Below are 17,362 nucleotides of genomic sequence, written 5' to 3'. Positions count from 1 at the left end.
GGCCATGAGTCACTGGCATACAGAAATCACACCCCCTTCAACTGGGCCATTGCTCTCAGTTGGGGAAGTCCCCAGTCTCCTGGTTGGCACATCAGTCCAGCCAACCAGGTGTTTATAGTTCTCTGTGTCTATTCTGAACGTGAAAAAGATTACCTGGGAATTCCCTTCTTGAAAAGACTAGAGACTCCTACTCTAGGGCACAAGAAGCAGCTCCAGTAAGATGACAGCGCAGAGGGCTTTTCCCTGTTCTCAGCGAGGGCTCAAGTGTGGGAAGGCAGGGTAGAGCATGCAGAATCTGAGGCCAAGGGCTGTAATGAGTCTTCAGGATGAGAAGACAGTAGCAAGTATTGGCTAGGATCAGTTATTCTAGGGTGAACACCCAGGATGGGTGTTCTTGGACCAGTAACTAAACTACAAGAGAAGGCACAGGCAGAAGTTACAATGAGGCAGTCGCCAGCTCTGTCCAAGACAGCTGGGACTTATCCAAGCTGGAGAAGAACAGATAGATATCAAGGCCTAATCCGAGGTGGTCAAAGGAAGATCACAAAGAGGAACACCAGTAAGGAATCCAACTACAAGTATCGGGAACTCAGGCTTCAAAACATAAGGGCTCAGTCAGAGGAAGCTAGGGTTCTTGGGTGTAAGGTAGGAGAGCCAAGCTAGAAAAGATCTGAACCAACAAAGAAAGCAGATCATTCTCTGGGCTCAGTAAGGAACTTATACATTAGAGGAGCATCCAGCCTCCATCCTTAATAACAGGCAGCCCCAGCCCCTTCCTTCATGGAAAAGTCCAGAGTGCTGATCCTGTTCTCTGCCAGGGAAGATGATATGCTTCTACACCAAGCCTCCAGGGAGTTGAATTATGTAGGTTGAGCCTGCAGCCATGCACTGTAGTTGGTGAGAAGTAGAGCTAATGAAACCCAAACGAAGGTTTCATCGCCTTGCGAACCAGTTAGCCCTGCATGCGTGAAGGTGTGTTCTTAGCAGCTCATCAAATGTCACATATCGGCCACTTTTAGAGCACACTCAGGGCTTTTGTTTTGTTCGGGTCAGTGCTTGGAGGAACCTTTTTACAGGATCCCCTGAAACAGTGTTTCGAAGCTGATATGGTTCTCTCTGTTCTTTAGCTAAAGATTTATCTTCCCTAAAGCTTTATGAATTGAATTCATACCAAAAGGAATAGGCTTCCCATTGGTGCAAAATAAAAAGTTATATAGCAGATAAAGGAGCTTTGTGCTTTTATTAAAACGGTGACAATCAGCCTGTTCATTTCCTCAGACTTAACCTTGTCTACTCAAAGCCTAATGCCCCTCTATTATGTTTATCCCTTGTGTTGACTTATATGAGCAGTGACTGTCATTGACATGGCCAGTGAAGATTAATAACATCGATGCCACTGACAGCTTACCCAGAGGTTTGGAGCATAGAAACCAATGGATAGTAAATTGGAGGTCCAGGAAAAGGGTACAAAGAAAGGGGGTCTGGAAATGGTTGACAGCCAATCCTTCCTGGGAGTCAAGTCAACTGACTGCTGTAGTTTTGAAACCTTCTCCTTGGGGACCAGAGAGATGGCTTGATCCATGTCCCAAGTGATGGCCACTCATTCTCTCCCAAAGGTGTACGGAGTCCCAAATAACACCCCGGCCACTCACCAATAAGTGGAAGCTTCGCTCTATCATCCTTTCTTATTCTGGAAGAGTAACAGCCAGCCAATTTCATTTACCCGTAGGCCTTAATTGACTTGAAAGTTGAATATCTTCCCTAACAAACTTTTGATTTTTTTTCCCCTATTACTGTAAAGCTGCATCCTTCCCACCTTTTTTCCTTTTAGCATTTCAAGACAGAGATAAACAATTTTGCTGATGCTTTTAGGATTTGTCTGATTCTTTCATTAATCTCCAGGGACACCAGTAGGCCTCTAAAGGCTTGAAAAATGCTCCATTTTCTTGCCAAACTAGGAGGAAAGGAATCAAAAGAGGAAGTTAACTTTGTACCAAGATGTTCATTCTTCCCTTAAAGGTTTAAGAGCTGTCATTAAGAGCTATATTTATCATCCCCACTCACTCTTACCCTAAAAACCAAATAAACAACCAAAAAATAACTTGATCAGTTGACTTAGATTGTTTTAATCCCCTGTTTGGCCCCAGTCATGTGGTCAGTGTACATCAGAAATGCTGTCTGTCAATGCTCAAGTCATCGTCTGCCCCCAAGACCTCCAAGCATAGGGCTAAGGGGTGGCAGGAATGACTCCCAGATGTGAAAGCACTGACTCTTCACTTAGAGGAGATGAACTGAGGTCCCCATTTGTTACATGCTGCTCTGAGGGTATCTGCAGAATGCTACATTAAACTGTTGAGGTAGGGTCTTGTGATACACAATTAACCCAGGACAGATTTCATTCTCTCTCTCTCTCTCTCTCTCTCTCTCTATATATATATATATATATATATATACATGCATGCATATATGTTTTTATATGTGTGTGTGTGTGTGTATATATATATGTGTGTGTGTGTGTGTGTATACAGTGTGTGTGTATATACACACACACACACCCAGGTATACACAGAAGGGAGAGATAAAGGTCCTGTTAAACTTAAATGTCAGTAATTCATTCCCCTCTATGTGGAGAAGCTCTGTTCCATAATTTTGACAAATAACTAGCCATGAGAAGTTCTTCTAAAATTCCAGTTTCTCTGAAAATTTTCTCCCTCTTTATTGGATAGTATAGTTTTCCAGCATTTAATGGAGGAGTTGTTGTTTTGTGTGTTCTTACTTCAGTAGCTTTTTTAATGTGAAAATCAGGATAAGAATACCTTTATAAAACATAGACAGGTAATTAACTCTGTATGTTACTAGATTTTTCTGCTCTCTGGGTTTTGCTCCATCTAAGAGGTGATCCTCTTCCTCTCTGCCTGATGAGGAAATTTTAGCAAAATAGGGAAACCATTTCTACAGGAATCTTGGAGCACTCTGAGGTGTTAGTGTAGATCCTATTAAAAGGATACATCATCAAGTTGTTCTTAGGACAGATATGCCCATTTTTCTCTGTTCTTTAATTTAGGGAGTCCCCCAAAGTATCCTAAGCCTGAGGCTAGGGGAAAAAAAGTGAAGGGGTGGCTTTTAGACAATAACTTACCCACTTTGTCTTACACGTGATAGTGCTTTGTTGCTTACAAAGCAATTTCCTAATGATTGCTGCATTTAATTTTCACATCAAACCTGTAGCCTAGTCAAGGTAATTACTTTTATCCAAGTTTTAACACCAAGGAACTGAAAATCAAGGGATTGAAAGATTCTCCCAAGCTCCCAGTGTTAGTGACCCTACCGGGTGGAATTTACATGGGTCTCCGGATTCCAAGTCTGGAGTTCTTGGCAAACAATGCCAAAATGTTAACAAGAGGGAGAAGCACACCAACACAAATGAAATAAGACAAAAGCACTGTAGGTACTCACTCATTTGGTGCCTACTGTTTGTGAAGCGTTGGAGGAAACTGGTTTGAGAAATAGGCCTTCAGCGGCATGGAGTCCTCATTTATTTGCTTTCTTTTCTTAGACCTGGTGTTCAGGTAGACGTGTTCAGTTCCACTGTCTTCTCTTTACAGATGTGGACACAATCGTACACTGTAGACAATGCCCTGGGGTCTGCCGGGTCATCAGGTGGGCAGAGGTGAAGCAGGATGAGTTGAATCTTAAAGACAGAGAAGGATTTTGATGGGAAAAAGTGAGCAGAGGAAGAGAGAATTTATAAAAATAGCGTATTATATCTACCCTGGTCCAGTCACTGTGCTGGACTTAACTATATTCCAATTCAATGCCTGGCCTCCTAGAGCAGAACAGACAGGAAAGAAGTATAAATAAATGTAAATAAGTGTTAATTGCACTACTTCTTGCTAAGTACTTCCTGATCCTTTTCCTTGTAATCCTTTCTTCCCCACCTGTCTTCCTCCTCTCTAACCAGCTACCTTGTGAGCATCAGGCAGGAGTGGGATGGGGTCTCATACTAACATAACCCAATCTTGGCTTGGGAGGAAGTCACATAATGGGGTTTTGTTCCAGCTGCAGTTTCTAGACTGAGTGGGTCATGAGTGGGTCTTTTCTACCTAAGGGAGCCAAGGTTCCCATAACTGCGCGTTAACATGGGCTGTGAATGTCCTATGCCTGAAACAAAATAATGTGTCTGAGGCCTCTGTGATCCCAATTGGCTGTAAATATTTATCAGATTTTCTGGGCTATTGCTTAAGCGTCTGTTTTTCCTTTCCCTGTTTATCTGACTGATTCAGAGTCCTACTTCAGAAATGCCAGAAGATCTTGGTTCTGTATAATGGAAGCATTTTTTTTTTCCTCTTTAGGTCACATGTCTTTTCGCAGAGATTTTTGTCTTAAACGTCTTGAGATGGGAACTGTAAAAGACATTATTTTTGAACATTTGAACATTGCTTTTCACTTTCTCAAAGGAGTTTGCACAGGATTGACAAAGACATATTAATCAAACCCACCTACGAGATGAGAAACCCAGACTCAAAGCTGAGGGGGAGGGGCGAGTCCTGGGTCCTCTAGTGTGAGAAAAAGCAGCAGAAATTAAGCTCCCATGTCTCATAAAGTGAATCCTGAATAATGCTTTTACATTTAAACATTTTGACAGTTTTTAGGCGTGAGAGGTAGTGAGCAATTTACAAGGAGCCCAAATGACCCCCAGAGCGTTTGTTTGCTATTAAAGGGCTAAAACGAAACTAAACAAAACGAAATAGAACAAAACTCCCCGGGCTCTTCACCATAGACAAGAAGTTCTGTTGCATGAAGACAGAGCTGTTCTGTCAGTGGAGAATGCTACGGCTACCCAAGTTTTTTGCTCGTCAGAAACTTTAGGACTGGTCACGTGTAAGAATTAAGGATGGGAAGCAAAATGTCTTCTGGAGAGGTACGCAGACTCTCTGGGTGGTACAGACAGGTGCAGCCAGCTTTGAAATCACGTCACTTTGCCTGTGGGCATAGCTTTAGGCCTTGTAAAAGCCCATCTATCTGTGGCATCCTGTAGAATGTTAGCTCTACCGAGGCTTTGTCTGATTCGATCTTTCTGCTAATTCAAGAATTCAATTAGACACACCTGTGAGGTTGTCTCTTCTCCACTGCACTGTTTCTAGTGATGGGGAGCTTCCTGTTGGGCCAGGCAGCTTATTTTGGGGCTAGACAGCTTTTATTGTTTGGAAATTAGTCTCTGTGTAGATTTCGAATCCATTTCCACTTTTTTTTTTTTTTCAATTTATTTATTTTCAGGAAAACAGTATCCATTATTTTTTCTCCATTTCCACTTTTATCTATTGGTTCTGTGGTATACACACTAATTTGTCTTCCTCCCACACGATATTTTTTCAACCATTTGAAAGCAGTTATCAAGGTTCCCCTAAGTCTTCCCATCTCTAAGCTAAATACCTCTTGTTTTCTCAGGCAAGTCAAGTCTTAAACGTCCGTCTCCTCCTTTCCCTAGAATGGCCTCTCTGCTGTCTCTGACTCCAACCAACGCCCGGAGAATTAGGCACAGTATTTTAAACGGGCCCTGACCAGTGGGATGTGATGGTTAGCAACAGACACTGAAATTTTCTACTTAAAACTTCTGCCATCTAGGATTCCAATGACTATTTCAGAATCCACTGCTAACTCAGGAAGTTTGTGGTCGAATGACATCACCAGCCTCGTTCCCTGAACAACTTGGAGTCATTTCTCCCCATTCAATTCCTTCCATCTTCTGAAAAACAAGTAAAAAACCTAAGTGAACAATTTGGTAGTTAGAACAGATGCTATCACTTCAGTTTTAAAAATATTAGATAACATTACTGACTGCTTACTGAAGGCCAGACATTGGCACTATTCTAAGCACTTTTCCTATATTAATTCGCCAAATCCTCAAAATAACCCTAGAGAGTAGGTGCTATGAGGCTTCACTTGAAAGATGGAGAAACTAAAGCATGGAGAGTTTCAGTAATTTCTGGAGTTCATACGACCTGTAACTAGGGGAGGGGAGATGCAAACACGCTGGCCAGAGCCTTCACGCTGCTTTCTAGCTGGTGCGCAGCTGGTGGTCAGTGGAAATAGACTCTTGGCCTCCTGGCTGCTAGATCCACCCTGTACTTTCCTCATCCCCGTGTGACCTTCCTGGAGTGGGAAAAAGTCTTTTCACTTTTGTTCCTTATGCTAGATTTTCTTTTCTTTTCTTTTTTTTTTTTTTTTTTCCAAATGGATACTCGGGATCCATTAGCAGATTGTAATTCAATTTAGTGGGTAACTAGTAGCAAATGAATGAATGATGAATGAGAAAAAGAAAGAAAGAGGGAGGGAGGAAGAAGGGGGAGTGGGAGGGGGGATATCAAAGTACATCATACTTACTTAGTAAATTTTGTTTCATAAAATTCTTATTTTATTGTATGTGAAACAGACACACAATATACACAGCTATATGTGTACAGTTAGAGTAAAAAATGTAGTTTTTATTGTTCCTTATAGTCTAAGCGGTTTGAGAGTTTCTGTCTTATGTATTGGCCATGCCAGACTGTCCATTTCTTTGCTCCAAGGTGAAACAGACTGTAGAACACACCTAAGTCTCAGATCTGCATTCTTGATCTGCAGTCAGCAAGAACGTAATTTGCAACTAAGCTGAAAGTTGAAGCAAAGAACTTTGGAGAGCAAAGAGGTGATTGAGGACTGAAATTAACAATAAAGAGCTGTTGTCATGACAATTGAGTTTCCTTTCAGTAGCCCCATAGATTCATAACTCGTCTCCTCAAGTAAGTCACTGCTCTTCTCCGCAAGTTATTTGCCAGAAACAGCCAGAGAATTCAGGAAATGCTACTCTCTTTTCCTTTGTGAAGCTTGGCAAAATGACATTAATTTAGCCAGCCGTGCGGGAAGCAATTGTAAATATAAATGTTTTACATATTCCTCCCAGAGGAGATTTACTGTTTGCCTCCCTAGTAAATAGGGGATGCTTAGACTTGTCCTGTCCCTGGTGACCTTACTTGGATCTTTTTTTTTTTTTTTCTTTTTACCCCTCAGTGTAGCACTGGCTTTAATTGAGGTAGTAATACTGAGCTTGTTGGATTGTCATGAAGTTTCATTTGTATGCATATAAGACCCCCTTGGTGCTCAGTTAGGAATCATAAGGAGTAATAGAAAATTATTATGTTGATTAATTATAGGCACATAGAATTTCTGTCAGCTATGTCCACAGTGATATGTAGATTGTAGACTTAAAAATATTAACTCTGCATGGTTATTTCCAGAGTCATCTTAGGCATTTGGAAAAACACATTCTCCCATTTCATTCAATTAAATAACGCATAGGAATGAAGCAAGTATAGTACACAAATCTCCATGAATCAACAAAGGGCCATCAAGAGAATCTAAATGGATTTCAGCCACTGAGAACAGAAGATCATTTAGACCCAACTCACCGTTGAAAACATAAGTGAAAAATTACGATTTCACATCAGACGCCATGGGTAGAAGTCTTTAACTCAGTCATGAAATTAAGATCAGCAGAAAGTACCATGAATTTTGAATCTCTTTTCTTCCTCTCTAGGTTTGGCCCTCAAATACAGTTAGGTATTCAGGTGGTGGTCAGTCTTCTCTGTGATTATGCTTGGGGTACGAACTGGCGGTAACCTTTGACAGAGGAAGTGAAATGGCTGCCAGAGATGCCACCGCAAGTTGTTGGAGAAGGTAGTTGGACTCACACATGAGCGCTCTTTCCACAACCCCACGCTACCTCTAAATGGGAAGGTGGCAGTGGTGTTAGGATGTAATCTCTCCAGAAACCACCATCTTTTCTTCCACCTGGACAAGTGGCGAAGTATTTTAGGGTGACTTACAAACTTAACAATGTAGTGGGCAGCATATAATTCGAGGACCAAATGACTTTTCTCCAAGGGAACTAAAATATTTAGTTTTAGTTATTTTAGTCAATGAGAAAAAAAAAAATTGAGGATGCATTATAAGCTACTCGTTAAATCAAGTAGCAAATCCAAAGACCTTTTCAAAGAGATTTGGTATAATACGTCATATAATGGTAGAGCCAAAATCAATTCCCCAATTCTCCCCACCGTCCTTATCCATATGCCCTGATACAAACACCATCAGTCTGTCAGTGAAAGCATTGGAGAGGAACGTCTCCTCATGGCAGGGCTCTGTGGGTACGACATTCCTGTAACATTTGATCCTCTTATCGTGGCTGATTGTCAGTTACTGAAAATTCACTGACTACTCCAGTGGGTGGGAAGAGCAGAGTGGTATGGGGGTGGGAGGGTGATGGAAGCAGCCTCTCAGCACATGGAATCTTTAAATGGAGTTGAAAGGTGTCTGGGTGGTCCACTGTTCTGACTTCTCATCTTGTGAAGAACTGCCTCTGACAAAAGGACATTCTCCCTCTTCTAAAACTTCCAGTAGCTTCTTCTATTTCTATACCATTCTGATTTTCAGTGGATCACCTTACGTTTAGCAGAAATCAGTCTCCTGGTACCTTTCACCCATTAGCTTATTTCTGCCCACCAGAACAAACAGTCTAAGTCCATGCCTTCTTCCACACCGTGGTCTTCAACATATTGGAAGAGAACAGTCATCCTCCATTCTCCCCACTCTTCATCCAAACTTTGATTTTCCACGCTGAGCATCCGTGTTCTTCTTGCTGTTAACCTCATGCCATTCTCATCAGTTTCATCAGTTTGTCAGTTTCTCAGGGTCCTTACTCGGTACTCTTTGCTTACAGATATTTCAGCAGCTATCAATCCACGCGACTGTACCATCATCACACACACACAAGGTTCTATCAAAACTGTGAGGCTTTATCGGAAATGTTTACCCAGCTGTCGCCCAGAGCGTGTTGGCTCACTCCTGTTGGGAGTCCGCTTCGCTTCTGGCTGGGCAGCTGTGCACTTGTAACTCTTGATTTTCTGCCTTTTGCAGAAGAGCGCTGCGGAGGTGGAGATTGTGTTTGAGCTCCAGAGCTGGTGCGTTTCTCTGCTTTTAAGTTCTGCAGGGTCCACTTGGGGCTATTTAAAACCCACATTGTTGAGTTATATCCCAGGCTGTGGTCGTGAAACTCACCGCAGGCTACTTCCCTCTCCCAAACTGTAAGCCGAAGCTTCGGGGCATCTCTGCGTTTGAGAAAAGACAATCTGGGACTTTCTGTATATTAGAAAGGGTGAAGATCTAAAGCCTTTGTGGAGACAATATGGTGTTTCTATTGATCCATGTGAGTTGAACATATGGAGGCTCCGAGAAAAAAAGTCTGCCCTATTTAGCGACCCGGGGCTGATGAGAAGGTGTGTTACAAATCCGTATTCCTCCCAGCATGCGGTCTGGGACACATTGGCTCATTTTACTGATGAGTTCCTCGAATCAAGCAGGGGCCATCATCTCTTACCAGTTTATGGCATTAATTGAGTTGTGTGAGAAACACTGCAGGTGCGTCTGTGCAAGGGGAGAAAAACGAGGAAACGCTGTTCCTGCTCTCGGAGAATAGGGACATAGAGAAGAGCGAGCAGACGCGTAACGGGCGGCAGATGAACAGGAGCAGATGTATGGTGGTAAAACAAGGTCATCTTTGGAGATGGAGGTGATGTGGGAAGACAGTCCTGAGCGGTGAGATTTTCCTCTGAGTTATGGTGACCATATTCACTGAACAAGACCCATGGCCCGAGAAAGGATTTTAATGTACTTGGGGGGGTGCTGAATTAGTAACGTTTGTATATTAAAAGGCAGAGATTTCTAGTACATGCCATTGTTCTATGAAGGCAGTAATTGAGGATATTAGGTGTTGTAGAAAAAAGCTGGTGGGTACAACCCAGTCGTAGTGCCTGCCCAGACTTCTGGGAGGAGCAGAGTTCCTGCCAGGAAACTCAGGTGAGCTACTAACTCAAGGCAACATGGTGCCTGTAATCTTGCCTGGCTCGAAGTGTAGAGATGGCCATTTTATTGTCCCTTCCCATTCTTTCTGGGTCCCACAGCAATGACCAATAGTGATCAAGGGCCTTTTTAGCGACACCATTAATTGAGTCTGTATATTTATAAATTGTAACCTTTATTTTTATTTTCTTTTTAAGTAGGCCCCATGCCTCATGTGGAATCCAACACAGGGCTTGAACGCACAGCCCTAAGATCAAGACCTGATCTGAGATTCATAGTCAGACACTTAACCAGCAGAGACACCCAGTCACCCCTATAAATCATAATCTTTAAACCGGGGTGTAATGTCAACCACTTGTGAGTTTCCTAGAAGGAACACAGAAATACAATGAACATATGATGAGAATGTGGACGGCTAGCCACTTGATTCTCAATTTTGGTACACATGAGAATCACTTGGGAAAATTTAAATATAGATAGATGATAGCTAGATGCCCTGTCTCCAAACTCCAATGTAGTACGGCTGGACTGAGACACAGAATGTTAGAATTTTAATGAGCCCTCTGGGTAAATCTGCTGCAGGATTCCAGGTCTGCAATCTTCAGAATATTAGCTAGAACAGAATGTCTTCAGGGGCCCCAATTTCCCGAGTTTCTGGAAGGAAGCCTGCCTCCGGGATTCGTCCTGCCTTCTCACGGTCTGTGCAGGGGCTCCAGGTTCTACTGTACAGAATCTCGCCGAGCGTAGTTTGGAGCAGAGTAAATTCCTTTTAGGATTATAGGATTAGGAAGCTGAAAGGTGATTCAAATTCTTGATTAAACAGAGAGAAGGAAACAGGAGGGGAGGCTCCAGAGCCTGCACATCACTCCAATGTGTTTTCTCTGTAATTAGAGGAAGTGATTGCAAAATATTTGAAAGGATTAAATGCTCAGAGAATATAGTGATCAAATAACATGAGATGCCGCATTCTTTAAAATGATCACTGGCTTGGCTTTGCACGTGTTGTGGAACTGCTGTCACTTACTCCTCGATACTCATGGGATGCATGCCCGGACGGAAATGCTCTTGCCACGAGTTTGGAGAGACAGCCGTGGGTGTCACATTGGGAGACACCGGATCTAGTTTGGGGTCGTCCACAAAATTTTGAGTGGTGGCCTGTTAAGGTGTAACGTCTTTATTGCTCTTCTTTTTCTCTTTGGTAGAACTACAACAGTAGGGGCGCCTGGGTGGCTCATTCAGTTAAGTTTTTGCCTTCAGCTCAGGTCATGATCCCAGGGTCCTGGGATCGAGCCCCGTATCGGGCTCCCTGCTCAGCGGGGAGTTTGCTTCTCCCTCTTCTTCTGTTGCTCCCCTGCTTGTGCATGCTCTCTCTTTCTTTCTCTGTTAAATAAATAAATAAAATCTTAAAAAAAAAAATTACAGGGACACCTGGGTGGCTCAGTGAATTAAGCCGCTGCCTTCGGCTCAGGTCATGATCTCAGGGTCCTGGGATCGAGCCCCACATCAGGCTCTCTGCTCGTTGGGGAGCCTGCTTCCCCTTCTCTCTCTGCCTGACTCTCTGCCTACTTGTGATCTCTCTCTCTGTGTCAAATAAATAAATAAAATCTTAAAAAAGAAAAAAATTACATCAGTAATGCCTGCCATGTCTGGCTTCACTTTGGCCTTTACTGATAATCTACTAATTCAGCAATAATTTACAGAGAAGCTATTTTAAAGCCTCTCTGGGACAAGGAGGGCAACTTTTATTTTTTAAATATAAATAATCATGTTTATTGAGTGGCTTCCACATGCTTTTTTGGGAATACGGAGATGGATTTGTCTGCCAAGAAGATAACAGGGGCTAAGGGAGGACATAGTTCAGGAATGTTGGACTTGGTGTGGTTTCCCAAGAAAGAAGATTCCATCTCCAAAGGCAACCTGCAGTCATTGGCTGTCGCAGTGCCTGCTGGCCATGGTGGATGAGCCTGGGGGGGTCGACACACAGGGGAGAGTTCCAGACCTCAGAGCCAGTCAGGTCAGAAGAGGGTGCTTGCTCAGGTCAGGGGAGTGTGGCTGCTGAGGTCACACAGGGCCCTGCACTGAGAAGGCCCCACCCTTGGTTGGATGCTCTGCTCCCATCGTGAAATTTTTCATAATTTTGGAACAAGAAGCCTTAAACATTTCATTATGCATTAGACTCCACCAACCATGCCCCCAGTCCTGATTCAGACTCTGTGTGCCCTTGGACAAATCACTCGACCCCTGTGATCTAGAAGGGACCCAGAATCCATCTGTATGATTGTGATGGTAAAATACAAAAATATATATTAAGTGCCTTATTTATGGCTTATTTATGGCTATATGTAAAGGAAGAAAGAAGACCCGCACTGGAGATGGCCAGCTTTTTCTCTAACAGGCCAGATAGTAAATATTTTAGGCTTTGCAGGCTCTTCTGTCTCTGTTGCAAGCACTCAGCTCTGCCATTGTCGTCTGAAAGCAGGCACAGACAATACATAAATGAATGGGAGCAGCTGTGTTTCAATAAGACTTTATTTAGTAAAACAGATGGTCATAATTTGCTGACCCCTGGCCTAGAGGCTAGGGAAGGAGAAGACAAAGAAAGCTGAGACGAAGAGACCAGTCCTTTCAGAGTACGGTCCCAGGACACACGGCATCTCTCCCACCTGTTAGAAATGCCTGTTCTCGGGTGTTACCCCCAGATGCTGTATGTGGGAATGGGGCCCAGCAATCCAGCGCTCTGTGTTTAACAAGCCTTGCAGATGATTTTGATGCATCGCTCATGTTTGGGAGCCCCTTCTCCTAAAACAAAGAAAGTCAGCAGTCCGAATGTAAAGCAAAGAGTAAACGTGAGAAGATGCCAGCACCCGATTGTGGAGGATTACAAAAGCCTGTATCTTGATGCTGCCTCATGATGCTGAGTGCACCTCGAATGTTCCTCCCATTGATCCTTGACCCCCAGCCTGGGATCCATGAGGGAATAAGGTCTTACAGAAAATGATCTGAGTGACTGACTCTTCTCCGTTCTCCCGAAGATGATACCTATAGCTGGTACCATGCTGGAGGCATAGAAGAACAATTAACACAGTACACACAGTGAATGCCTTGGGGCATTTGTTTTCAAAGAGTGGTCTCCAGCCCAGACGGGCAACAGCATCACCTGGAAACTTGGTAGAAATGTGCCTTCTCAGGTTCCAGTCCAGGCCCACTGGGGGAGTTGTAACTGACCCTGCAGGTGATGCGGAGCACACCCAAGTTGGAGAGCCGCTGGGTTAGGGCACTCAGGCTTCATTCCCAATCCTGATTGCAGAAAGCTGCCACAACCACCCTGTGTAGGGGATTGGCTGGGTATTGAAATGATAGCTCCAGGCGTTTGGACAGGACCAGGAGGAAGGGTGTGGATTTGAGGCCAGGCCTTCCCAGTGGGAGTCCAGGGTCTCTTGTATTCTGTGTCAAGTAATACTAGAAACAATCCCAATCCCTCCTCTGCCCCCATGTTTTAATTTAACACATGAATCCACTTAACTCCACAAAGGCTATAAAGTGCACATGGGTCTTAAATACATAAAACTGAACAAAACTGTTTAATCTGACACCCTGAGAAGATTCCTCTTCCTCACTTGAGCTAATAATGTTATTTTAGGTTAATTCTCTTGCTTTTGGGGGAGTTAGCTGCCTCTCACTTTGATAGGTGCCCCCCCATACCCCCTTCCCCCTCCAGGCATGAGGATTCATCCCTGGGTCTGCATCCATGCGTAGCACCAACTGTTCTGTGCTCTTCTGTCTGTTCTGGGATGAGACTGGACTTTTTGTTGTCCTTTGTTCAAGCAGTAGCGAGGACACCAAAAAGCTGAAAAAAATAAACAGACACATAAGCCCAGCAGGAGATAGACTTTGGAGACTCGAGCTTTTGAGGCCAAACAGACCCATCTCATGAACTGAGTCTTTTCCTGACCCTTTGTGTTTCTAGCATCATGTTTGGGGCAGGGGAGTGACTTCTGGGGCCTGGATGGGGAGCACTTCAGCTCACAGTTATGTGGGATGCGGCCTTTTCCTCTTGGCTGAAGCTTTTCATGGAGATGGGGGTAAGGAAGGTGGAGAAGCTGGTAACATGACCCCTTGCCTGTAGCATTTAGCCCACTCACCAGGCCTGGAAAGATCATGAGGATTGATGTAGCCCATCTCCTGGAATCCACCTGTCCTGTCTTAATAGCCCAGCATTTACTACACTCAATGCATAAATATGCTGCATGTATAAACAATATGGAGAGATCTGATACTGGGCTATTCTGCTCTGCAGTAATTGTGACTTGACCAATTAGAAACAGTACCCAGGGACAAGCATTCCTAGTAGTATGGACCATTGAGAACAACTACTTTTCCTCTTTCATTCTTTCCCCACCAATTATATATCTTAATATATGTTTTCTATTCTTATAGGAAATGTTCGTTCTCCAGTCACTAACTCATTTATAAAACCTAGTTATCCTGACTCAGGTCCCTTTCACAGACTCAAGTCCTTCTGGAGCTCCATAGTTCACTATGGTAGCCACTAGCCACATGCTGCTATGCAAGTTTGAATTAATCAAAATTAAGTAAAATTCCAGTTGACCTTGAACAATGAGGGGTCAGGAGTGCTGAGTCCCCACATGGTCCGAAATCCATGTACAATCTTTGACTCCCCCAAAACTTTACAAATAGCCTACTGTTGACCAGAAGCCTTACCGATAGTATAGTCAATTAACACATATTTTGTATATTATATGTATTATATGCTGTGTTCTTGCAATAAAGTAAGCCAGAGAAAAGAAAATGTTAGGAAATGTTAAGAAAATCATAAGGAAGGAAAAATACATTAACAGTACTGTACTGTTTCATTGAAAGAAAAATGTGTATATAAGTGGACCCAGGCAGTTAAACTTGTATTGTGCTGAGGTCAACCATAGATCAGTTCTTTAGTCGCAGTAGACGTGTTGAAAGTAGCCAGTAGGTAGATGCGACGAATGTCCACCACCCTAGACAGGGTAGATGCACAACACTGACCTCGCTGCGGAAAGGTCTGTTGATCAGCACTGCTCTGGAACTCTTCCCTCACCTTCGTCTCTCCCTCCCTCCCTCTCTCTCACGCAGGAGTCTCATGGAAACTCTCCTGCTCTTTCCTTCCTTCACCTCTAACCAGCATATGTATTAGACATTCATTCGTACATAATACAGTCCAACTAATTCCTAACACCATTTGCTTTGTGTCCATTTTAGTATGACTTAAACCTTTCAGGTAAATTCGTTTGGAGGCAAAGAAAGTGGAGGCAGAGATAGAGCAGACTAGGGCTGGGTGGGGTGGGGGGGCGAGCCATCAAGGCCTTTGAGTTGCCCCAAATCATACTTGGTAAATAGCCATTTTCTAACCATTGTTTCCCTATGAAAATGTTGAAAAATACAGAGTATTTGAAAGAGTAGGATAAACAGCCATATACTGTTTACCATCAAAATTTACCAAAGGCGATGATGTATTTGAGAAGTAGGTGGCAGGCAGCCCGACTGCCTACTGCTACCTGCTTCGGCATGCGTCTCCAAGTAGCAAGGGAAGTCCCGTACAGAACCGTGTTACCATTACCGCACACACAAAATGAACACGCAATCCACATCAGGTAAACATTTACTCACAACAAATATTTCCACCGTAACCATTCATTCCATGTGAAAAATGCGTTTTAGGTGCATGAGGCAGATTTTCTTTCCCTCCTACTCTGGGCATTGCCTTTGTGATACGTATACACCTGCTGTCTCACTCAAGGAGACCAGAGGATGTTATCTTCCTTTGGTTGCCCCTCGATGTCAAGGAGAAGGTGTATAAATACATCATTCTCTGATATTGTTGACAGTGTGGATCCCCTTGACTTCCCAGACATCCTGTGAGAGAGCCTGTAAACCAAGCTATGGGGAGCCCAAGGGGAGACTTCCAGAAGGTGACTCAGATGATGAGAAAGAGAAACAAAGAAATGCAAGGAGCAGCACTTGCCCTCAAAGACTTTATGAAGGCCAGGCCTTTGACGTGGACGAATACCACTGCCATCATCATCATAACACCTGCCATTCACTCTCTTTTTCTCTTCAGTCAGTCTCCTGCACCATCCTTGTCCCCCATGCTTAGCACAGACTAGCCACAAAATAAATGCTTGTTGAAATTAAAATCTTAAAATAACCATCAGAACAAATCCATCTGATGTCGCACGGTAAGTGCTCAATGAATACCATATTCCTTAAATTGATTGATTTATCAGTCTCTTTTCTGGAAACTCTTTGACACTTAATACCCGTACTGCTTATTTGATGGTCTGAAGTTGTTATTTAATTCTTGACATTTCATTTATTTTTCCTTATATATAGCTTGCCTCCACATTAAATTATAAGGTCTGTTGGGCCAGGAGCTGTATCTTCTAATTCTTATTATCCTGCCTAAAACCTGCTTCAGTGCTGAGTCTACAGCAGGCTATCCAGACATATGTGCTGAATGGATGAATGGATGAATGAATAAATGAATGAATTAGCAGAATTGAATTTTATAAACAGGAAATACAATTACTTTAGAGACCAGGTTTAGTGTGGATCTATGGTATAAAATCTATGACACTACCTCTTTTTAGCAGATAAGGGTGAAATGAACAGCCTCTTTTTCATATAAGCATAAGGTATCTGGACTTCTGACAACATGGGTACACAAAACACAACACAAGCACAAAGCGACCCATGGCTCCATGCCTGGGGTCAGTGCTCACCGATTCTTGTCTAGGCATTGGTAGCTTTTGTTCATTTTGCCTTGAATACCCAGCTCTTGCATATGTAACACCGTTGGTTTACATGCCTTCCTTAGAACATTTTTCTCATGTTGAAAGATGCCAAGTTGCATTATAAATGAGACTTATATTACAAAAAAAAAAAAAATTCTCCCAAAATTTAAGGCCATTTGTAGAAACTTAACAGTGCAAAATCCTATAATTATTTGAAATTAGCTAAGCACACAGGCAGAGTCTGGACAGGTAATCCAAAAGAAGACCCGGTTATTTATATTAGTTAGGTAGGCTGGACAGACTAAACAAATATGTGACAGTTCATGGCCAAATGCTTCTGGTCAGTGATTAGTACCTCTCCATGTAGTGATTCAGGGATCCAAGCTCCTCCCATCTTGTGGCTCTGCCATCTGCTAAGGTCTTAGCTCCTTGAATCAAATTAGAAAAACAAGGAAAAGGGGCATGGCAGAGGGCATCCATTTCTTGAAATACTTGTTTGAGAAATGGCACACATCTCTTCTGTTCATATGCCACTTGCTAGAATTCATTCTGGGGGCCATCTAACCAAAGGGAGTCTGGAAAATATAATCTGACAGCATGCCCAAGCAACAGATGATGTTTTTTATGAAGAGCGAGCAGTCTTTGATGCTGAGTTGTAGGTGACTTCAAAGTGGAAAGGG

The 17,362-nt window shown here is 43.1% G+C and overlaps 1 protein-coding gene across 5 annotated transcripts in view; it reads left to right on the top strand.

Moving 5' to 3' along the window:
* SETBP1 (SET binding protein 1) overlaps positions 1 to 17,362 on the top strand; it is a 367,943-nt gene that overhangs the window by 204,571 nt on the left and 146,010 nt on the right. The gene's annotated exons all lie outside the window — the stretch shown is intronic.

This window comes from Neovison vison, chromosome 3, assembly GCF_020171115.1.
Source record: "Neovison vison isolate M4711 chromosome 3, ASM_NN_V1, whole genome shotgun sequence".
Taxonomy (NCBI): Eukaryota; Metazoa; Chordata; class Mammalia; order Carnivora; family Mustelidae; genus Neogale; species Neogale vison.
The sequence above is the reverse complement of the archived record's forward strand: the minus strand, read 5'-3'. Positions and strand labels throughout refer to the sequence as shown.